General features: G+C 38.7%; 1 long non-coding RNA gene across 2 annotated transcripts in view; it reads left to right on the top strand.

The window, feature by feature from the left end:
- The window catches only part of LOC122887795, a 118,714-nt gene that overhangs the window by 45,984 nt on the left and 47,299 nt on the right, over positions 1-25,431 (top strand). For both annotated transcript variants that reach the window (XR_006380612.1, XR_006380610.1), the window contains one exon: positions 2,041-2,157. This is a non-coding gene — a long non-coding RNA (uncharacterized LOC122887795). The remainder of the gene's footprint in view (positions 1-2,040; positions 2,158-25,431) is intronic.

Genomic DNA, 25,431 nt, shown 5'->3' with positions numbered 1-25,431 from the left:
TCATTCTGAAGGCTGTAGCTCTTGTACCTACCACATCTTGGCTATGTAGATACCATATGGAGACCACAAGAACTGTGACTTATTAGCTTTGGATGCTTATGTTTTCTTACCTGTTTCTGATGCCAGTAGAGATTGTTGATAGTGAAGACTACATGGAGCACATTGAAGACAGGCTCACTACTCTTCTTATTTTTAGTAATGCTCATCAAATTTATATTTTGAAAGCTAGCAAAGATATTTATGATGAATAACTTCTAACTTTCTCCTCTGCAATTTTCAGTCTATCACAAAGTAAGGAAAAGTACATTGTAGGGAATTATGTTTTAAATGACATCAATTTTTATATTAAATAATATAATTATTATTATCATTACTATTATTAATAATATAATTTAACTTGTGTTTACAATTTAAACATTTGCTGTTACTGCTACTTAATGTTACTTCTGCATGTTTACATGGGTTTGAGGCAAATACACTTTCACTTTAGCAATGCTTTATGGAGAGGCTCTGTAATGGATGCGTGCACTAAATAAAAAAAAAACTGTAAAATCGATCTTCAAAGTTTACAAAAGGACAAAAGACTTCTCTGTTATGACAATAATTTGTTGGTTTTACGTTTGTGTGATTGCATCCTTGCTTTTGATTTCTCTACTCCTTTTCCTGCATCCTGTATTTCAGGAAAAGATCATTAAAGTGTCTTAGCTGTTTTACACAAAATAACTGGAATTTATAATTTGGTGTTTTGTCTGACTGCCAAAAGTAAGGGTTTTGTCTTTGAAAGGCAAGCGAGCATTTGCATTCTCTTCAACTTGTTGTTTTGTGAAGTGAAGCAAAACTAGGAGACTGATTAGGAAGAAGCATGTTCAATTTGCTGTCTCATTTGTCTTTTTTGTGTACATTTATCCCAGGGACAGATGAGTGAAACAGAATGGTGAAACAATATGTTCATACTATTGTAGCCTTTAAATGATTTTCTTCTTTCCTGCAAAATAAATTAAATGCCTTTTTGTTGCATTATTTTCTTATGTACTACATCTAGGGTTCTAGTGACCTTCCTATAACTGCAAGGTTTTAACAGACATGTCCACCAACAGCAGGTGTGTATATGATGCCAAACCCCTTCTGAGTTCCTCAGTGTACTACTGGGAAACAGCAGTTAACTGTCTAAATTGAGCAAAATGAAAATGAAGAGATACTGTGTGTGAAAGAAAGAGAGGCCTATGAGAAAGAACGATTAGGTTTGTGTGTTTCACAGTGTGTCCACTTTTGTGTGGGAATGAGATAACAAGTGAGAGAGATAAAGTGTGTGTGTGTGTGTGTGTGTGTGTGTGTGTGTGTGTGTGTGTGTGTGTGTGTGTGTGTGTGTTTTAGTAAGAGAAAGATAGCTCTCAGGGCAGATTTTCCCCAATTCGTCTCACTGATTGTTCACATCTGTCTGCGTCTAATCGGTGGAACGTACATTTTTATCCGACAAGAAAAGTGCCTCGTTTTCTCTTTTCTTTTCCTTCATCCCTCCATTCAGTGTTAGTCACACAGTGTTGAGCAATTTTGTTTGCCTTGAATGAAGGGAAAAGCCATTTTCTGATATATACACACTCAGACTTGCCACCTCGCACCTGCCTATATATTATCTTGAGCTCATACACACTTTATATAGAAACATACACAAGATACATCTCATGTCATAGTCCTGTGATTAATTTTGTGTACTATGTCCTTTCAAGATGAAGCTAAATATTGGTAAAAGTGTCTTTTTTCTTTATTCTTGTCATATAATTTATTCTGTATTCTATCCATGCATTTACTCAACCAATACTCGGTCGCTATTATTAACTGTTTGTCTCTCACTTTCTGCAATCATATCCTCTTTTCTCTGTCCATTTGACTGCTTTCCCTCCATATCTCTCTCTCCTACAAATCTCCCTAGGATACCATAAAGTCATAGTTCACCTGTCTGTAATGATGCCCCTTAATTTTCCCTGTCTGACACATTGGTCTTATTTTTTTCTTTTTCCCCTCTACTTTTTCCTAATTTAGTAATGGTCCTTATCAGTGGAAACCTCTAATGCTGGCTATGAGAGAGAATAAACTTCCACGTGCAACCACAGCGTCACCAGTTCTATTCACCCGACACCAAGAAGCATTATCAGGCAGGTAAGGTACAACGGAATGTTGATGATCTTCTGGGGAAATGTAACAATTGAAACATATAGTGATGGGACTGCAAAAGTGTAGAACTCAAGTACAAAGCCAATGGGAGTTGTTTGTGGTGCATTCTCTTTAATCCATAATCTTTCAGAATAGGTTTAAATCACGTTTTGCAATAATACCTCCTACAAAGTCCTTTCATGTGAATCTATTCTGGAAGAGTAAAATATGTTTTAGAGGAAATGTACTTAGTCAGATTATGTTTTTCCACCACCAACCTCCACACCCAAATTTTGCTGCACCGTTTGAATGTCACACAAATTTTGCATACCTTTCTGCATTCCTGCTGTCACTGGCTATCACTGGAAAATCCTCCTTTGCCCTGGTACATCTGAGGTCTGGTGTTCCCCAAGGAGTCGATCCTAGGCCCCTTGTTGTTTTCTTTATTTATATGCTTCCATAAGTGACAACTTTAGCAAACAATTTAATTAATTTTATATACCCATAAAATCAAGTTAGCCTTAAGGCCTGTAAGGTCTAAATGATGCTTCTTACATATTTAATGGTGAATCCCCCAAAACATCGAAAACAATGTGACAGAATTATTTTTGGGATCCATTGAACCATTCTGATATGTCTTAACCAAGTAGTTTGCAGTTGTGTGATTCTGTGGATAATGTACTCTTCTTACAAGCAAACACAGTGCTATTGGATTTTCAAAAATATAACTATTGCTAAGTACATGTTTACAAAATGTGCCAAAACAATGAATCACAGTATGTGGTATGAAATAAGTTGATTTCTGATTGTACATCATCTATCCTCTTTGTTTGCTCATCCCAGACATTTTTTATCTTTCTCCCTCCCTGCACCGTTTCCCCCAAATAACCTCACTTTTTTCCCTCCATATCGTAATATTTCACTTTGTGTAATGAGCCTTGTTTTGCCCTCTTACCATGTATGCGTCCCTGGCCTCTTTCCTCTTTGTTTTCCTTCATTTTTTGTTTGTCCTCCTTTTCCTTTTCTCATCTCAACACCTTTTCTTTCTTTTTTCGGTCCTCTCCTCTTTCTGTATGTCCTCTGTGGTTTGTTTCTGTCTTTGCCTAATGAGCCTTGTCCCATCCTCTTCCCAATATCTCCCTCCCTTCATCTCTCTGATAGCCAGGGTTCCTTTTCTCAATCTGTATCTTTTTCTTCATCCTCTCACCTCGATTCATTTTTCTTTTCGCATCACCTCTCTTTTCTTCCATTTTCTCTCTAGCTTCCTGTTTATTATTCACATTTTATTTTTTCTTCAATCCCTTGTGTTTCTTCATTCTGTCTCTTTCCTTCTCTTGTAACTTAGTTCTTGTTTTATTTTTCCCTCCTTCTCTTTCTGTCCTGCTCCCAACTTTTGTCTCTTTGCATTTTTTTCAAAACTCTCTCTCAAACGGCCTGCCTTTCAACCACAATAGTCTCAGCATTTGGATTACTGTAATGGGGCTTGCATCACCCTCATATGATCAGCCATCTGGGGCAAGCTGCCTTTTAGCATCCAGTTAGCATCTCCCCAATAGGATCGGCTGAGAAAGCTAAGCCAGAAAAGCACTAATCTTCCAACACTGGCCATTGTTAAGTGTCCCCAACAGACTCTGTGCTAAAAGGGGGCTAATTGATGTTGCCGCCTGCTTATTGTAGGCCTTGGGAGGAAGCGGATGATTGTTGACCCTGCATATTTAGAGGGGAAGTGATGTGAAGCAAAGGAAGTCTGAGTTAGACGCTGCTATTTCAGGCTTCAAAATTTCTAACCTCTGAAAGCAAATATAGGAAGGAACTATGATTACTTTGCTTCACACCATTTGCGATATTGTCTTAAAGTATTTGGCACATCGTTCACTCTCTTTACTGCAATTTAGTTTTCAGTTGCAGTTTGGTTAGGTTTAGGAAACAAAACTACTTGGTTAGGTTTAGGAATGGGGGAGAGGCTTCACCCTATAACACCCAACCGCAACCCCTCTGCTGTTAATCACAATGTTCATTTTATGACCTGGCCTACCCAATCCGTGGATTATCCGCAGGCCCCGTGGATATAATAGTGCTTTTGCTGTCGGAGCATTGACATTCCAAATCAAGACATTTAAAAAGCACAATGTTTAAAATAAACACGTCCAGTGCCATGACAGGTGCGTGGCCGGCAGAGCAGCCCCCCTCCTCGCAGCATTTCAGCGCCAGGCAGCAGCAAACCGAAGCAGTAAGGAGTCAGAAATGATAATACAGTTTAACAGTGCTCATAATAGAGCCTAATAAAATCCATTAAAAAAACATTTTTCTGCACCTTTAGTCCTGTTTACAATCATTTACATGTGTTAAGAAATTGCCAGTGTGTATGGGAACTGACAAAAAAAGGTAACACTTAAAATGTATTATTGGCTGCACTTAAATTATGTGCTGGTGCACCTAAATGAAAAAGTTAGGTGCACCAGTGCCACCAATGTAAAAAGTTAGCCTGGAGCCCTGTACATTAGACATCCCTAATCTGTCTGTGTGTGTCTCAGCCCCAAGACCATTCATTCCTCACAAAAGAGTAAATCTTTAAATACGCACACAAACATATAGTTACATTTTTCAAAAGGATTTATTATTTCCTAAAACAGCTGGGCACTGTAGTTTTTAGCAAACAGCAGTGAATAGTACATTTGTTGGGGACTACTTTCAGCAGAGGACAAAAACCAAGGCCAATGGCACAGAGGAATAAGCAATATCAGGCATTGGATACACTGGTAATACTTGTTAGTGCAATCAATTCACTGATGTTTTTGGTCTTTTAATGGCTTTTTTCCTGTTCCCTGTTTCTCAAATACAGATCTGCTGTTGACTAAAGCTCTGTCTGTGATCACAAATGTTGTGTTATAATTTTGCATATTTTGCAAGTTAATGCCTGCACACTTATTTCATGCCACAAAAGTTTAATAAGGACAACATTGCGGTCCTACTTGGATCTTCATCAAGTCAGAATGTTTTGGTTTTTTTAAATGGAAACCACACCCATATTTATACAACATGCACACCAATAGGCTGACAAGCTCTATGATGGCAGGTGTGGTTAACCATTAAAACTGCCCAGAGTGATAAACATCCAAATACAATCAACAATTAAATGCAATTCAAGTGCACCTAAGTGCATATAATTACTCTCCTTCAGCTCATATTTTGCATGTTGCCATCAATGTATCTTTTTGTTTCTGATGTCAGACATCTGTTGAGTTGATCTGATTGAGAGTCTCAAGATACTAAGTGGCAACTCATTAAGGCTAGCAACAAATGCTGGGCTGTTGGCCTTTAAGAACCTGTAGTCCTGCAGTCATCTAATAACAGAAACAAAGAAATATGTCACAACACCTGTACTGTATAATAAATGGTACTGAATTAAAGTAAAAATAAGAGATGACAGAGTTGGAGGTGACCGAAAGTTGGGTTTTCAACTTTGCTTTCAATGACAAGAACTAATCTCTACCCCATTAAGATAGATACGTCTGCCATTTTTGTGAAGAGTGTCTGTTGTTAACATGTTAACAAACACACTTATTTTGTTATAACCAGGTCATCGCCAATAAAATCGTTTTTGCACACCTCTGCAGTCCGGGCATGGTGGATTTAAAAGCAAAGAAAATGGAGGAATGCTTTCTTATCTGTTGCCTGCAGCACTGCCAGGCAAACTGATAACTCAATACACATGTGCACACACACACACACACACACACACACACAAACTCACAAAAAAGACAATTTTTACGCAAAAACACACACCAATAACTTAATGCCAGTGACAGATGAATGGCCCCTGTAGTGGTAATTTGATGGTGTGATAATTAAACAAACTAAAGAATTATTTTCACCCTGTCAGCGAACAATTTTTGTGTGTGTGTGTGTGTTGGTGTGTGCATCTGTTTGATTATTTTTGTGTGTGCTTTGGCCTGTGTGGCCCATTAATGGGGTCATAACTCAGTTTTTTGCTGTTTTCTACTGACTGTGTGTGTGTGTGTGTGTGTGTGTGTGTGTGTGTGAGTGAGTGAGTGAGCAAGAAAGAGAGTGGGGTATAGCCTGAGGTGGTCTTTAGATCATTTGGTCTTTCACAGCAGTGAAACAGCTTACTTATTCATTTTAATGCTGTTTGTTTTCTTTTTGTTTTTGGATGCTATCAAAGGTTAGAAAAAAGTTGCACTTAATGTAAATATCCCACAAGCTATATTAAATTAAGAAAACCTATCAATCACATGTTAAGTAAAGTTACCTTACTGCTACTGTTATCTGAAGCATATCACAACTCTTCAGATTCATTAATGTGGTTACTTGTCTTGAAGGCAGGAAACCGGATGACGGTTTCCATTGAATTCAGTATTGTACTGTATAAAAATTGAAACTTGCTTGAGACGGGTAATCGTGTCAATCATCTGGTTTTATTTTTGTTGAAGGTACTACTACTACCATCAGAGTTACTATCCATGCATGATAATGCACTTTAAAGCCATCCCAATCTCCCTATGAGTTACATTCATATTAGACAATTCCACAGTACGATAAACATACAGTGCTAGTGTTCAGTGCCAGTGAAGGAAGTAGTGGTTAGAGGTATTTAGTGCATAAATGAGCAAATCCTTAAGATCGAATCCTTCAGCCAAACTGAGTGTATCTGAATCATCACTGATTCATCAGTGCCACTGAACGTGCCAGTAGTTTTTTGCATTGGTGCTAACGTCACTGGTGACAGAAAGTGCCATTGTCAGCCCAGCCATGATGTGCCGTGTGTTACTGTATGTCCTGCTTACTGTAAGCATATAAGCATGTATGGCAGAAACTCGTGATGTGCTAACTTTGTTGCAGATAGGTGGTTGCTGAGCTGTTAACCTTATAAATTGTGTCTATATAAGCTTTGTTTGTACTAAAGTGAATGAAACTGTTTGAACCAACAATAGTTTGAACCTAATATTGAACTGAAGACAGTCAGAAGGAGTGCTGTAACGTCACAGTGTTATAAACAGTGATGCCATCGCTGGGTGACATAGAAAAAAGAAATAAACTATATTGTCACTAATTACAAATCTTTGATCTGAACTGAACAACAGAAACAAACAGCTGAAATTAGCAAATGTTCATGGTTTAAAAAGTAATGACGAGTGAGTGATGAGTAAGTATGCACACTTTATTTATACAGCACATTTAAAAACAAATACAAGAGATGGACAGGACAGCTAAAATCATGGACAAACCATAAAATATCAAGTTTTAAGATCACAAAAAGCCCCCAAAAAAGTGAGATGCATTTGAAAAATGTGATTACAAAAGTCATTTGGTTTCTCATAGACTATGCAGGAGGCTGCTCCAGTCAAGAGGCAGTAACAGGAAAGGTTGAGGTTGTAGATAGATGTATAACATGTTCAACTTTGGTGCCAGAGACTAGGGTTCACGTCCCATCTAATACCAACAATTAGTTCTCAACCAAGATAACAATCTTCCTAACCTTATCCTAATTGTAAAACCTTAGTCATAGTTTATTTGCCATAATCACAATATTATTTTTCATAACCTAGACCAAGAAGTTCTTTTTGCCTTAATTTGGACATAGCAATACCTGCACATACAGTGCAACTACCAGAATGTTGTGCCATGTGCAAATATTGTAGGAAAAATGTACTATAAAAATGTTGGCACTGGAAAATAATAATTAAATGTAATCAATGTTTTTCAGAATTGCCTAGTATCCGCATTTAGTTATGTGAGGTGTTATGAAAGTGCATATTCAAATTGATCTAGTACGTCTGCTGGAGTGATGGACTCATTTACTGGCAGAAAAATGATATCTGAGTCTTGAGAGTCATCTGCCAAACAGCAACTTTTTTTCTTGCAAGAAGCGAACAAATTCTCATTATTCCTTTCATAATGCCTTTGTATGCTTATTGTTTGTCTTCTGGGCTTCAGTCTTCCAGCACAACAGTTTGAGAATGCCACTTTGGCATTTCATCAGATGCTATAAAAGATTGTGACAACATACACTGTGTGAATAATCCAGCAGGGTAGACTGAACTGGCCTTGGACAGAGAAAAACTTGAAAAGTTTTGTGTCCTCTCAGTGCCACAGTGAAAAATCACCTTGTGTCCTGAAGTGACAGTGTTTGGTAACACAATGTTTATCAGTGAACCAGACATTTTGGCTTTATTACAAAGTATATATCGTGCAGAGAGGCAGGTCAGAAACTAGGTTGTAAATTCAGCATATCCACCTCAACCCAGTAAGCCCCAAACAACCTGACATCATTGTAATGCTGATGTCCTTGTCATAAACTTTGTTTCACCTGTTAAACCCATGTTCAAGTTTAGCAATATCTGAAAGGTGTTAGTTGCACTTTTGTGAGTGTATATGAGTGTTGACATTTAATGTTGTTCCTCTGCTGTAAAAGCACAGCATGCTCATTGGTACTTTAAGTGTTTTTCATTGTCCCAGAGATAGCAGTGGTGCTGATTAATACAACTGCCAAGAGATCAAGACAAGCATCAATTGTTTTGTGGGGTAGATACGAGCAGATATAACAATGTCCAAGGTCCAATGAATCACAAGGGTATTTATAATAAGGTTCTGCACTTGAATACGACATAATAGTAGTTTTTATCTTTCAAAGCCCCATAAGGAAGCTGTCTCAGTAGTTATGTGGACATGTATACTTACAACCCAGCATGATGAATACAATTTTTCACCATCCCCATTGAAGACCTCTGTGTTGTCAATACAATACTTAGGCCTCTTGTGTGGTTTAAACCCTTTGTATACAAATCCACAGTTTTGCTATTGGCTTTATGTTCAGTGCTGTCAGGGTGAAATCTGATTGGCAATCCCATGCACTTTTGATGTTTTCATCGATTGATAATCACTGTAGTTAAACACTATTAAGCATCTTCTCTTTGTATTCATAGACTATAATTTCATAGCTGTCTTAGAGGAGGACTCTAACCTGGACATGAAATGACTCATCAACATTGTTATTGCAATGAGTCTCGACAAAATACATTTGCAATATAAATGTAATCCGTATGTTTAGTACCACAAAGGGGGGAAAAAAAGAATACAATAACTATTTGCTCTTTTATTTTCATTGAACTGACAAATGGATAATACTGTGAATGAGTATGAGTATGCAATATAAGCCATTCGACTCTGGGGACGGGGGCTGTTTGGTCTGATGGGGGGGGCTTTATGTGCCCAACTCTGCAACAGGATGGCAAGCAAACAATTCATTTTGAGCCTGATATCTTCTAGTCTAGGCTTTACTTGCATAACTGGCTCTATCTAGTTTTTCGTCCTGCTGCTCCTCTTAGAGAAAATGCATGTCTTTATCTCTAGAAGGCAACTTAGAGCGTAGACACCTAGGCTGGGAACTAGACGAATCTGCCGAACTCATGTTTCAATTGCTCTGGCAAATACGTCTGGCCCCTCTCCCATTCAAACAGATTTCCACCTCTCCTGGACTGGCTCGGGCCAGGTTGGTTCAGTCGGTTCAGGTTTGATACGATGACTGACAGAGTAGCGTTACCGGTCCAGATTTGAAGTCACACGTTTTGCTGCTCTGACTGGTTGATACTGCGCAAGGCACCAAGCTCACGAAACTCAAAGCAAATTGTCAAACTAGGCAGTGCTGATCAAATATGAATCAAGATTCTGTTATTGTATTGTCTGTTTCGCGCCTCAAATGTTTTCAGAAAGACATTATAGTGTAATGTTTAGCTGTAATTTGAGAAAGTTTGTGACCAGGCTACCATCTTTTCCTGTTTGAAAACGGACCAAGCACCGCCCCACCTTGGATTTTTTGCTAGCATTATAATTTTAATTAACTTTTGCAGTGCAATGTTTCAATCAGTCAGAGATCATCATCTGGCACAATACAATTCCATTATGTACATTTCAAAAAACAGTGACAATAAGCAACACATGTCCAGTCTTAAAGGCCGTTTGGCTTAAACCCAAAGCAACCATGTATTCGATTTCATAGGACAATGTAGTAATCATCAGCCACAGAGGACAACAATTGGAAAGCAAAATCATATGATAATCAGTCTCAACAGCTGCCCACCTGTCTTTCAAGATCATACTTCCCTCCATGCTGATTACAGAGGACCAGCAGAAATAAAGAGTCATCAACCCCAATGAGCCTGCGGCATCTCACAGAAATGACACCGACACAGCTACTGTTCTCATGGATGAGATCACTCTGTTGTTATGCAGCCTCTGAACAGACCTTTGCTGTGTAAACGTGATTTTTAATGCAAACGCACCTCAGTTCTTCATTAATTCATAATAATGATGTGAAAAGACAGGAGGGTCTGCAGGGTTGATGGCACCATGCTGTCCTCTGTGAGGTACTATGACACCAACATTGCAGAGATTTCACCTTTTCTGATACCTACTCAATCAAAAGGAAACCAAATGTAAAAGTGCAAAAATACAAAGTACCGCATCTCTATCTTCAACAATTCATCATTGATCAAGTCCCAACAATTCCACAGCAGGAGAATCCCCTGGCCCAAACACAGGATCACACAGGATGTGTCTTCCCAAGGACTTGACACACCTGGGAATTTGCTATTTGTTTGGCTGCAGCATACATAATGAAGATATCATTACACTGAGGGAGACAGAGGACCAAGTGGGCTTTTCAAGGTTTCCAATTGGAGCAGCTTGGGCCTGACAGACTACAACATTGTGAAAATGCCACTGAGCTGATCAGGAGGGGGCAACCAAGAGTCACCTGTGCAGTGCACTGTGTGTGTGTGTGTGTGTGTGTGTGTGTGTGTGTGTGTGTGTGTGTGTGTGTGTGTGTGTGTGTGTGTGTGTGTGTGTGTGTGTTAAAGCAAGAAGTGTGACTAATACAGTTGAGGTCGGGATTAACTTTTTCCACCCTGAATATCATTCTCTTTAAACCTCCTGACACAATATGCTCTCTAACACACACACACACACACACACACACACACACACACACACACACACACACACACACACACACATGCATGCACACACAATATGCAAGTAGCTGACTTCTAAAATAGCAAATGTTTACTGAGATGAAAGGTTTGGCTTATTTTCTCCCCTCTAAGAGGATCCAAGCCATGAGTGACTGCCAACAATTTCTGTGTGAGTGTGTGAATATGTGTGTGAATGAAAATCTGGTTTCTTTGTACCTTCTCACTTCCTTGGCATGTCTTCAAACACTAGTGTGTAATCTAGGTCTGTGTCATTGGCATAACAAAGAGAAATGTGCGCTGGCACCATGTATTGTTCTTTAAATCTGCTGCTTTTTTTTCTTGGTAATGAACTGTACAAATATAATCATTTTCACAAATGTTTGCCATCCCTTCCACACCTCTCTCTCTCTTCCTTAGCCTCACCCCAAAGCCCAGTTTCTCTCCTTTCCTTATTTTGAGTTTGAGGAATTAAGGACATCTTTTCTAATGGCTATATTCAGTTTGGAAATATTTTTTTCCTTGAAATTTGTCAGTTTATCCTACTAATTGTTTACTGCAGATATCAAAAAAGTATGCCAAATACCTAGTATAAATACATCAACTCACTTATATCAGATATTTTAAAGCTTGACATATGCTACTCTTTCCTCTCTGTTTCTTCTAAACTAAAGGAAACATATGTGAATTCTTACACTAAGATGTTTTATTCCTTTATTGCTATTCTTCTTCCCTTAACCTCTGTCTCCCACCCTATTACATTCTTCCTTCTTATTGTTTCTTTCATATAGTTTAAAAAAAAAACTGCAGCAGCCCTGCGGCAAAAAGTTGAAACAATGATCAGATGTCATTATACAGATAATGCATCCAAACACAGGTCGCATGTTAATGCCAGGTATAAATGTGGCCTTTGATAAGCATGGGTGTTTAATTTAAGCTAGTGTTTAAACTGCATTACTGTTTTTAGCATGGCTGGAGCCAGTAAAAGAACTGCGCTGCTCACACCCTGTTAGTGTTGGTGCTTTGCTCTACCGGCTGAGATACACCTTTACTGTGCCTTCGCTCTCCTTTTGTCCTAATCCCTCCCCCTTTCACCAGTCCCCTTTACATCTCTTTATTTCACTTCGTCCCCCTCACTCGTTTTTTTCCCTCCCTGACGTCTCCTTCTGTCCTAGCAGGATAAAATTAGTAGGACAGAGGTGAAGAGAGAGAGCAATGGTATAATACAATCAAAGCAGACTCATTACTGAAGGTCTCCTGAAGGGGTGAGATAGGTGTGTTTTCCTCAACAAGCCATCCATTCCACTCTGAGTTGATGTATTGTGCTCAATTAAGACAAACCAGTCATGTTTGCTAATGTCCCACTTTGCCCAGTAGATTAGCCTATTTGTTTTGGTTCATTTTAAAAGACCGTCTTTGCCCTGTCACAGGTAAAAGGGTTTGTCACTAAACACTAATATTCATAACTGTATAAGAGAAAGTTCAACATTTAATTAACTGTTCATTTTATTAAAAATATACAACTGATTCCATTAAGGGTTATATTCCATAATTAATGGATTCCATTTGATCTTCCAGTATAATACACTCTCATACAGCTTGATTGATATTACACAAAACAAATTATGGAACCTTTACCCTCCAGAATAAATGTTGAATAGTTTCCCTGAATTAAATTAAATTATGTTCGTTGTTATGCTCTTTTTAAAAACATTATTCATGAATAGTAAGATTAAAGATCCCTCTGAGCAAAATCCTTACAGCAGCAAAACAGCATGACAAAAACAGCACAGACATGTAAATACAGCCATAGCAAATGTAGGTTGTATTCACCTTATTTTCAGCGAAATTACGGACACAGCCAGTTGACGTTTTTTGTGTGAGACTTCCGGTCAGGCAATTCCGGTCATTGGCTAGCTAACATAACAACTCTCTGGACCACTATGGCTTCGAGGAATACCGGAATGTTTTGTGCAGTTAAGGGTTGCCATAATAACTGGTACAAACAAAAGGTTTACTTGGAGTAGGAGTGTTTTCAACCACCCGACACCAGAGAAGTGTTGAACAACACTTAAACACAGTCATTTTACTGGTCGTGTGTGGATACACATTTTGTCAAATAACGCAGGTCTCAATTATACACTGGGTCTTAGATCGGTTAGATTCACCACAATTCAATCGTTCAGTTCATTTTACAGAAACCATGACATTTCATTCAGATTTACCGGCATGGTAAACAAGAGAGATGAAAAAAGGTGGTGACTCCCTAACATTACCTTTAAAGCGGTCATAAAGTCTGTGTCCATTCCTCGATTATTTATATTCCTTTAGTCCGTAAGGGTCCACCAATCAAAATAATCATAACATTGTTTTTTTTTCATAAAAAATAATCCAAGTTGTGGATGTTGTCATGTGAAGTCCATTGCTTACTTGCCTGCTAACTTTGTTTGTCAAAATAAAAGTGTCCGCACCTTTCTCTAATTGCAAAAAAAAAGGTTGAAATAACTACAGTAACCTTAGGCTTTCATCCTTTCTAATGTAGGCTACCAGTATTTTGATACGGGGCGCTCTCTCTCTCATATGTTATATAAGGCCATTTCTTCATGTCATCCTCCCACTTGTTAATAGTTTGAGGGTGTGGCACCAACCTGCCATTTCAATTTTTTATTGATTTTTAGAAGTGCTCCCATGACATTGTTAAATAAGCTAGTTAAGCCAATGTTAGTTAGCTCAGGGAAACAATCAAACAGAAGTGCAGCACGGAAACCAGAAGTTCGACCAACTGTTAAGAACACAAAGACAGTGTCAGTGTTTAAGGAACATAACCAGGAAATGTATGAATGAAAAACATGACAAGTAGTATTGTGAACAGTAAATGCAATATCACAAACTCAGACTCACAAATATATTAAACAGAAAAATGATTTCTAAACAGAAAAACAAGTCTTCAACGATCTTCACTAACTTTTTGTCTCCTTTGTTGGTCACACTGTCAATATGTGTAAAGAACCCTTTCATCTCCAGCGATCGTATAATGGTAGAGTCAATGATATCGTAAACAGAGTTTACATTTGAATGAAAACTGTGAACTCACATACATGGTCCACAATTTTGTATTGTATGTGGACTTGAGGTGTCAGTGTGCTTCAACCAAAATGCTTGTCAGATTGTCGAACGGCATCACATCATTTTATGTGAGTAGCACACAGCAGACAGAAGAAGTAGCCACAGCATGGTAGCCAGGATGTGCCAATTTTGTGAGTAAATGTGATAAATTTGCAGATTTTCTGGAATGTTGTTCTGGAAAGAAAGTATCAATGCTGGGAAATAGGGTTAGTGTTAGGGGGACCCAACCAGTGACCCGAGCCGGAGCAGGTCCAAATTATACTCCGTCTAATCAAATCAGGAAGGGAATCATTTTACTGCAACAGGTCTCGCGTTTAGGGTCTAGCTCTTGTTCCTATAATTAAATGCACTTTTTGTAAGTCTCTTTGGACAAAAACATCTGCCAAATGAATGTAATGTGTTGTAAATATGTGTTTCTCTGTTTTCTATTAGCTTAAAGTCTATTTTACCAGTCCACTAAACTAGTCTGGTTGACATGTGTAGCATTTAGCAGCCAAAGAGCCAGATATTTCCCTCAGGAGTTTGTACAGACCAAACAGAGCTAAAAGAGCGTGAATATTGGACTTAACATTCATCGGGTGGCCAGAAACACCACTCCAAATGAATGATAATCTTGCTTCATAACTGCTGGATGTAAAAAAGCAACTTTTTACTAACAAGTTCACCACACCAACTTAAAAGGTGATGATATGTCACACAACTTGCGAAATAATTATTTATTATGTTATTAGTTTTTGCAGGTTTAAAGCTGCTTCTCCTTTTGTCACAGCACATTATGATAGTGCTAGTTATCTAAGACGCAGCCTGCTAAAGCAACAGCAGTGCCCCAGACAGAGCTATCTGCCAGACATAGAGGTGATTTCAGTGCCAATCTGCTCCTCACATACTGGGCGAGGTGACAAATGGGCCAACTCGCAACAAAGAAGCAGTATTACAGTGAGGGAAAAGGCTTAGAGGCATACACATAAACACAATCACAGCCATAACAAGGCTGAGGCAGGGAATAAATACTGTAAGCACACAAATACTTGAAATAGACTCCAGCATGTAGATGTACAGACATGCATGCATGGAAACTAATGTGCAAGCTGATATGCACTGTAGCATGTACACTCACACTGACATGTAAAGCCCCCCCACACAAAACAAAAGTTGAAGCCAAAGGAGTTTTATGGACTTGAATGTACACACACAAACTGAGCCCTTAAGCTTAAAGACAACATCAGACTCCTACACACACATACACACAAAAAAACCCAAAAAACTTTAGTGTGTACACACGCATCCACTCCGGCCCCAGTGGATGAGGTTAAATACAGCTTAACACAATAGGAGTGTTTTTGGGTCAGCTGTCCCTTAGCGTGGCAGACAGACGCTTCACTGACACAATATCCCTTTAACGACATCATATAATGGATGCTGCAGGCACACTTTACGGCTTAGAGCGGCTTTTTTAACTGCTTAGACTAAGCTCCTTTGTGGCAATGAAAAAGAGCAGTATAGGGTAAAAAGGGGGGGAAAATTACACCATCCTCTTTAGATGATAGCCAGACAATACCCATGCGCTTAACAGATTAAACGGTCATAAGGTTTTTGATGCACTGTAAACAAAGTTAAGTGGAGGATTTGAACTTTCTCTCTCTCTGTATCCTTTTCCACCCCCTTTCCTTTCCGCCGTTCACTCTCTCTTTATTTGTACAATTATCCACTTTGCGCTACTTTGTCTTTCTCTAAATGCTCAGATCTGTTTTAAGGGATGAGCCTGTGCTTGGGTTTTAAAGTGAGATTCGGAGCAACTAGCCAAGCTAAAATCATTGAGGGGATTGTGGTTGTAAATGTCATTGCGTCCCCTTAAGGGGATTCTGCCCTTTTTTTTATGACACACAACAGACAACTGCCGCTATTGTTTTACCCCCCAGTGTGCTGACAAGGCTTGAATACAAACTGTGGATGAGGAGGATTAAAGTCAAGACAGAAGTGATGAGTCATCACGTTTTTAAGACGCTTATCGTTTGTTGAAAGAGACAATGACTTCTTTTTTTTCTTCTGCACTTCTTGTTAGAGCGCAGATTAATTGAAGACCACTACAGTGAATGAATGCAATCCAACCTTCTTCTCTCTCTTGTGTCTCCCCTCCTTTGTATCTGCCCTGCTGGCTTGGCTTAACGAAAAAAAAAACTTTTTTTTTCACAGTATTTATACCGCAGGCTATGTGTCCTGTGGAATTCTGTAATCCCAAGAAACTGGTCTTATACTGCAGTCTTGGGCATAATGACATATCTGTATTGCTGCAGTTTTAAACACAGTTATAGCAGTGTTAGTTTTTAGACCAAAAGATAATAAGGAGAATGAGTGAAATTGATGGCAGTTGTCTGTGTAAATGCATTCATCCAGGCAGCGCAACATCAAGACAAAATGAATTATCAACAGAGCGTATCAACTTGACTGTTAACATATTTGAAAGTGCAATCTAGCAGCCGCCATGAGCACACTGAATGGAATATATGTGAAAATACCTTAATGAAAGTAAACTGTACTAAAGTTGTGGCCTTCTAGTTTCAAGTAGTCTAATGTCTCTCTCTCTGTAACTTTCTCTGTGACTTTCTCCATATTCTTTCAGGCAGTAGGCAATGTGTTCGTTTTTAACAGTGGGAATGGCCCAATTGAGCAAACCCCCAGAGAAGGTAGCCTATTTTTTGCCCCTTGAACTGATTTTTAAGGGCATTTACTAAACTCTGAAATAATGTATAGTTATTACATATTGTCAAAACAAACACTCAATTTGCTGCTAAAAGATTTGTTTTATTTGAAAAAAATAACAAGTTAGAACAGCAAAAAAAAAAAGTTTATGAGCATTCAAGGGCACTTTTGGTCCAAGCTCTGTTCATTTCTGACCCGCCCTCTGTCATGCTGCTGCTGCACTTCTCTTTCCCCTCATCTGCTGTAGAGAATATAGATAAATTGTTGAGAATTATTAAATTTTGACAGAGCGTTTCTGTTTTAACCAGCCCATCCTCATCAGAAACGTTACATAGTTGACTTATGTCACGTGGCTTACATAACTTACGTAACTTATTTTAACCCAAACCAGAATCTTTTTCTAAACCTAACCAAGTAGTTTTGTTTCCTAAACCTAACCAAACTGCGACTTTGGTCATTTTGCTAACAAGGGGGTTGGCATTCCCCCCCATCCCCCCTAAAATCGCCTACTGTTTTTAAATAAGTAATTAAATAATTAACTTGCTGGTTAATGATTGGACGCACCTAAAGGACCGTATCTATTTCTCTTACTTATCTTACTTATTGTAATGAAGATTCAATAGCAGAAACAAATGGTCATTTGATATGAGACGGTTTAGAAGTAAATGCAATTGGTCACCATCTCACTGTATTGGAGTGCACATTGTTGCTCGTGTATTAGTTAGACAGTCGATCAATATGTGCTTCACACGGCCAAACAAATATATTCTTGAGTCTTTTATGTGAAATTTGCAGTGTATGTAAAAAAAAAAAAAAAAAAAGTACTTGTTTGGACACACCATTGAACACAATTGTCTCTGCAGAAGTGATTTGCACAGAGGTGAGGTGAGATGGGAGAGGGGCAGTGTGAACCCCTGCATAAGTTTAGCACTCATATTTGAAGTTGTCAGATGAAAATAACAGGGTATATACTGGCACTATTTCAGTTACTATATTGCAATGTGCATTAGCACCTGCTTCACACTGAAATATAGTGAAATATTGAAATGCTGTTGAAACAATGGTTATATCTAAACTAGATGTCTAAAAGACTAAAAGAGAAGTTTTAACCTAGATGACTAGATGACTTTTGACCTGCAAACCAACAAGTTACCTGGTAGAACTCATACCATTAAGGCTGAGACCTCACCACCCCCTCTTTCTCTCCCGCCTTTCCTGTCTATCTATGAGCTGTCACTATCAAATGAAGGCAGAAATGCCCCCCCAAAAAAACAAGTCAGTGCCTATTGGTAAGCTGCGGGTGCTGTTCTGTATCAGCGGAGATATGTGACTGTCTACATGCTCCACATGCCAACAGTGGGATTTAGAAGTGACAAGAACGACACAGTGTGCACTACATGTTCCAAAATGGGAGACAAAAGGAAATTTTGAAAAATACATAAGAACAAAAGAAAAAAAAATTGACTTGCTGCAGGTCTACACACCAGACACACATCTTTGTGCCATTCTGTAGGCGTAAACACTTAGTCCCTCTAAATAGCTAGATACACCCCTGAAATGAACATTGCTCAATTATGGTTGGTAAGCTATGTCCACTGTGCATCTCTTTTTGATACAATGACTGTGATTGATCCAAAAAATAACACAATTTCACACTCAATTTTTGCTTGTTATTTCACTGACTCCAGCTGTGTAGGCTGCTTTGCGTTTGTGACTCTGGACTTTGTGTGTCCCTGTTTGGCTTGTAGTGCTAAACCGTGCTCTTTTGGGAAATGCTGATCGTTGGTGTTATTGTTACTGACTGAGTGCCGCGCTGCACTGTAAGTACTGTAAAAGTGGACATATTTTCACTTAAACTTTGCTAGGCTGTTGAGAAAGCACAACAGAATATGCATTTCACTGAAAGAAATTGAGGCCAGCACTGTGAAGAAGGGCTCCCAGTGAACCTGTACCTGTAAACATCACACTTAGGATCACTGCCATGTTTAATTATCGTCTAAGAGAAGAAAGCAGAGCTTTGTCTCAGTTGTCTTTATTTCTGTATAGTACTATAAAACATGCACAGCTAGGGCAAAAATGCAGAGCAAAGTATGCTCTCTGTGCATTAGAAATGAAGGAAAGGTGATGTAGCTTTCTGTTGCAGGCACCACATATAAAAGGCTGTAAATGCTTAAAATTCCACAGAAAACTTGACATATTTTTACCATCCAGAGATAAATATTACATTGTGTCTTTATTGAGTCGTGGTGGCCATGAGTTCTCCTTACCTTGATAAGAACATCGCATATTTTCAGCTGACATGAAATTGAACATCACAATCACAAAAGTTTATCATCATTGCATCCAAAATTGGTTCTAAGAGTATTTTACATGAAATCAGTTATACAATGGCACAGATGCTTTAAAACAACTGTCATTGGGGATTAAAGACACATGCACAGCATCAGGACAGGAGCTTATATAAACTCATTTAAACACAGGAAGGAATTATTGTATTAAAGAGAGAAAGGAATTATGCCATTAGTGGCCTGACCTTCCCAAGGCTTTAATGTAAGATAGTGGCATGATTCTGGAGGTCCATAAAGGGTGCCCGCTTACTGCTTGCTTATAAAACCATTTATATAAGTGACACCTGATGTGTCAACCTCTGTGTGTCACTAGCAGTCTACGAGAGAGCTGTGTCCTGCTTGGACAATTAGAGTGAAGATTTTAATGAAATTGGGTATATGCTGTGTTTGAATTACGGGGAGGTTGGGGGTGGGGGGCATCCAAACCCCATAATTAAGACTTGGACCCCCCGAAAACAACAGGGGGGTCAAAACATTTATATATCGTTCTTACCTGTAATCGTTAATGTTACAATATATTTCCCATATTTATGCCTGGAAGAATCTTGTAATACGATTTCAGACACCCCTGAAGTGGACTATACCATTTCTAAACCTTGACGTTGAACATCTAGTCTGCCTGCCTCAATCCCGTCATTGCAGTGGCTCGCATCCTCATTCAAATCTATGCTTGTGTGCACCACGCAAGCCAATGCAGACGCTGTAGGTTAATGTAAGTAGCTAGCTATCGAGCTAGTTTAATACACTTTACTTTCTTACCTTCAGAGTTTCTGAATTAGATTGTGTCTATGTGACTTGTTGGCACTTTTGCTCTAGAATACTTTGCTGGTGAACCCTGACTACAAAAGCTGGGGTGGGTGTCCCATGAGCTGGTGTAATGAATTTGATTTATCATCATCTACAGACTTTATGTTAAACAAGCAAGATACTGTAAGGATTGTAATACTTCAGTTCACTGAAGCACGGACCTCCATGTATAGAGACACAAGTCATGTTTAAAATAATATTGGTTATCTGTGGCTTATCGTTCAGATTTGCTGTCATGTTGATTTTATCTGATCAAGTTCAATCAGTTATTTAAATGAATAGTCTTGACATTCTTATTGACGGGTAACAAATTGATTTTTTTTTTTTTTTAGTGTGGTGAAACATATAGTAACAAATGCAGATGTTTCCAAACAGGTCACAAGGTGACGGTCACTGAATGGCCTGATGGGTATGAAAATTATGTAAATCATATGGTATGGCCTTCACAGTCACCAGAATGCAACCCATTTGAGCACCTAGTGACATGTTAGACAACGCTGTCCACCACCATCATCAAAACACCAAATGGGATATGACATGGAAGATATGGAATATCTTTTGGAAGAATTGTGTTCAGAGTTTCAGAGACTTGTGTAGAATCTATGCCAAAAAGCACTGAAGTTATTCTGGCAGCTCATGGTGGCCCAACACCTTACATAGATGCTGTTGGTCTGTTTGTCGGTCCGACGGTCCACCACTTTGGTTCTGACTGAAATATACTAGTGGATGGATTGCCATGAAATTTTGTACAGCCATTCATGGTGCCCAGAAGATGAATTATACTGACTTTGGTGATCCCCGACTTTTCCTCTAGCATGAGGCTGACATTTATAGTTCAGAGTGAAATATCTTGCCAGCTAATAGATGTATTGCCATGGAATTTTCTACAAATATTCAAGGTCCCTAGAGGATAAAATATGACTTTGGTGATAATTGAATTTACCTAGCACCGCCAGCAGGTCAAAGTTTTCACTTATTCACTGAAATATCTCACCATCTACAAGATGGATTGGTACACACAGACATTCATGGTTCCCAGACAATGTATTCTACAGGTGATCCCCTGACTTTTTTCTCTAGTGCCACCATAAGGTTGAAACTTTTTTCTGTCTTGACAACTATTGGATAGATAGCTGAGGAATGTGGTACATCCATTCACGTTCCCCAGAGAATGAACTGTAATCACTTTGATCCCCTTACCTTTCATCTAGTGCCATTTTTCCTATGCTTTTGTTTATGACCAAACACTTATTCTCCTATTGGCCTCATCTGTACTTTGAATTTAGTCCTAATTGGTAATTGCTATGCTAGCATGCTAAACTAAGATGGTGAACATGGTACCAACATTATACCTGCTAAACATCAGACTGTGTAGCATTGTCATTGTGAGCGTGTTAGCATGCTGATGTGACCCTTTAGCACCACTAAGTACAGCCTAACAGAGCAGCTAGCCTGGCTGAAGACTCTTAGTCCACCTACAGATAGATAGATAGATAGATAGATAGATAGATAGATAGATAGATAGATAGATAGATAGATAGATAGATAGATAGATAGATAGCAATAATAAAAAAGTACATGACAGATTGCATTCATCCAGTCCATTAAAGCTGTTAAGGATAAAAACACAATAAAAGCTTATTTCCATTGTGTTCCACACTTGGATTTATGATTCCTTTTTCTCGACAGGACATATCTTGATGCAAGACCAGCTAAATAATGCTGACATTAAATAATTAAATCAATATAATTTATGCAACTCTTAACCTTAAGGCAGAAGGTTTCTTGTTAGTCCTGTCGTCCTCTGCAGGAGTTGGCCAAGCTCCTGCACCATCACTCATATTGATGAATGTCTGGCTTTAAACAAATGTTCACCATGTTTGTGATTAAGTCCACCTGCTACATGTTCAGCTTTCCAGTGTTTTAGTGACTTTTCTACTTTTCCCCCAATATTGACTTTGATATGACCTCCCTGCTGTCACTAATTATAATCCATCTTAATGCTAAGCACCACACCATAAGATTTAAAAGTGTAGTGGGGAGGGTAAAGTGGAAATGGTTGTAGAAAGAGACAAAGATGAAGAATGTGAGAGAGAGCATGGGTCAGGGAGAGGAAACACAAAAATAAGACAAGGTGATTAGAATAAAGATGAAGACAGAGAATAGAAAAGGTTGAAAGAGAAGTAAATGTAGCAAAAGATGAAGATGAGACAGGAGGAAATCAAAACTAAGTCTGATGATTTACACAGCAAAATTAATATAACACTTAACATTCACCTACTCCAGAAAATCAAGCACAGAGCTTGAGACAAACTTTCAATTAAATGTAATGATGGAAATTGTGTTAAGGGCTGATATAATTGTTAATTCCCAATCTGGTTCACCACATACACAGGTACGTGTCCAGAATAAACAGGACGAGAGGCCGATGGCTCAAAAGATAGACAGTGCATTCAAAACCTAACACTACACAGTATCAGTTTTACGAGTGTGCAATAAGCTAGAAACTGACACAGTCACTTGATATAAATAGCTAAGATGCACAGGAAGAAATTAAAGGCTACTGATATATTTTAGGATCCAACACACGTGGTGGAAGATCCCAAAGGGCAAAATACCGCTACGCACAAGAATCACAAATCGTATACACTGGCACTCAGGGAATAATAGGTGGATTGACATCAAAACCACATCAATTATTTGGCTGTGCCTTTTTCTAAACCAACTGGAGGCGATTCAATTTGAAAAATGAAATTCACTTAGCAGACTCTTAACGTTATTTGACTTGTGTAATCCATCAGATTAAGTGTAGTTTGATTTGAAAAGTCTGCACTGCACATAACCACTGCACAACAATGATGTAACACTGACATAATGCAGACTTGATGTGTCCCTGTGATGGATTACACAGTTCAAGCTAGTTTCAAGAGTCTGCTAATTGACTTTCAAACTATTTAGAATTAAATGGAAACCAATGGATGCCAGGAATGGCTTGAAAAATGCATCCAAATATCTACCCCTGCATGACCTTCACTTTAAATTAGCAAAAAAGGTACAGTTTATAGGATTTGAAGTTAAGGAGTTAAAACTCGCAAACTACTGGTATGGTGTCCTTAAAGTATATTTTGTTTATAAAAGTGAGTAACATTCACAAACTGTTCACTGCCAAATAGTTTTAATTTTTTATTCCTGTATTATTCATGTGTGTTCAATCAAGCCCTAGATCATTGACTAAGTGCACCGGTAGAGTGACCCATATATAGGGTAACTCAATATACATGCTTCATTTTGCACTGAGTAAAGTCCAACATGGACCGAAACATTTGCACTTTTGCACATTTTTTCCCTTTCTGTACAGCCCTGTAAAGTATTGAATAAGAAATATTTATATTCAAGACTCCAATATAAATCTCCTTTTGTTCTATGTGCGAGCCCTTCCTTGCTGCACTGTATTAAGGAACAACCATGAAAAATACTAATTTCTGATTGGCTGTCTGAAAAAAAAAAAAAAACATGAATGACATTTTGAACACAGCCTCTCATTTTGGGTGTGGTAAGTGGCCATGGTATACAAGGAGCAGTATGTCAATGCATTTCTATATCCACTGTGTCTGTTATTTTCAGATTTCAGGACACCGTGTTGTGTATTATTTCTTACATATTCACATGTGCCAAGTGCAGCATGATGATGACTACTGTACCCGAGTGATCGAAAAATTACTTCCACATTGTTTATGCTCCTCAGTAAAGCTAAACAGAAAAAAACTGATAAACTTTAAACCTTGGTGCAGCAGTGAGCAGTGGCGTTTTGAAGCATAAACCTTACTGTTCTTTATTGCTCTATTCTCTCAGCTGTGCCTCACACCTGTTGTGTATCACAGTTATTCTGACTGATTTACTTCAAATGTTTAAAAATGCTACATGACTCTTGTGAGACTTTGTGTACATATGAACCTTTACCTGTGTATATTTTGAGCTAATTTTATGCCATTTCTTTTATATGGTTCTGAGTGACAGGAGGAAGGATATGTTGATGAAGACTTTTTATGCTGTTATTTAAGGAGTTAAAGCGTGTAGAAGGTGTTTACCTCAGCCCTGTGAACCTGCGGGATGCCAAGCATTTAGTGTGCACTGCCACTGTGCCGTTAGTTCTTTCATAGCAGCGATGATTGGTTTTTGATAACAGATACATATGCATAACAAGCTACCTCCCTTGTTTACCTGCTCAGCGTGACATTAGCCTCACACACACAGAAAGAATATAGTGAGTGGAGGGAGGTAGGGCAATGGTGGAAGGAAGGAAGGACAGATTTGAAAGAAGATTAAAATGTATGTGTAAAGAGAGAAAAGTAAAATAGAAGGTCAGAAAAGTTGAAGATAGACAGTCGTGGAAAGGGATGTTGGAACAGGTTAAAATGCCCTCCAAGTATAATCACTGGGTTTTTAAGAAATTGCTTTACATTTATTTAGCTGACGCTTTTATCCAAAGCAACTTACAATAAGTGCATTCAACCATGTGGACAATCCAAAAATTGCAAGAATCATGCAAGTACATCAACCTCATCAAATATGCTAAACTGTTTCAAGTGCTACATTTAGAAACAATAAGAGACAGAGAAAGTGATTTTTTTATAGGCCAAGGTGCAGTCTGAACAGATGAGTTTTCAGTCTGCAATGTCCTGATGTTGATGGGGAGCTCTTTCCATCACTGTGGAACCAGGACAGCAAACAGTCCTGATTTTGTTGAGTAGCTGGGCCCCCGTCGTAAGCCACCGTGGAGTAGCAGAGCCTAGTGGATGGGCTGGGGTGTATGGTTTGACCATGTCCTGGATGTAGGATGGGCCTGAGCCATTCGCAGCGCGGCAGGCAAGTACCAGTGTCTTGAATCGGATTCGAGCAGCCACCGGTAGTTATAGAGTTGTGTTTTTGTACAGTAATCAGTAAGGCCCCGTCCCAAGAAACACTCTGCTCTGGCAGCGTCTATTGTTTTTCCAACCTAATACTTTTGTGGTCATTTGTGGTCTTATAAGCAGTAAATCCATCAAATTGAGTTCCCCATATCGCTATTTTCCAAGCTAATGTAGCTGTCAGGGGTGGGTGCCGGTCATTTGTTAATGTTAGCGGACCCCATTTCTAAGCTAACATCAGCTCTTGTTGCATACTGTTGCCGCTGTAGGGGACGTCACGTCCTTTGGATTTTCGCAGAATAACCGTCCCGAGTCCTTTATATAGAAATCAGTCCACAGGCTGTTATAGGCAACCAAGAAAGTCGGGGGAAGGTCTCATTTTTTTAAGTTACTTTACAATCCGTT

Source organism: Siniperca chuatsi, linkage group LG2 (assembly GCF_020085105.1).
Source record: "Siniperca chuatsi isolate FFG_IHB_CAS linkage group LG2, ASM2008510v1, whole genome shotgun sequence".
Classification (NCBI taxonomy): domain Eukaryota; kingdom Metazoa; phylum Chordata; class Actinopteri; order Centrarchiformes; family Sinipercidae; genus Siniperca; species Siniperca chuatsi.
This window is presented reverse-complemented; position numbering and strand designations above follow the sequence as displayed.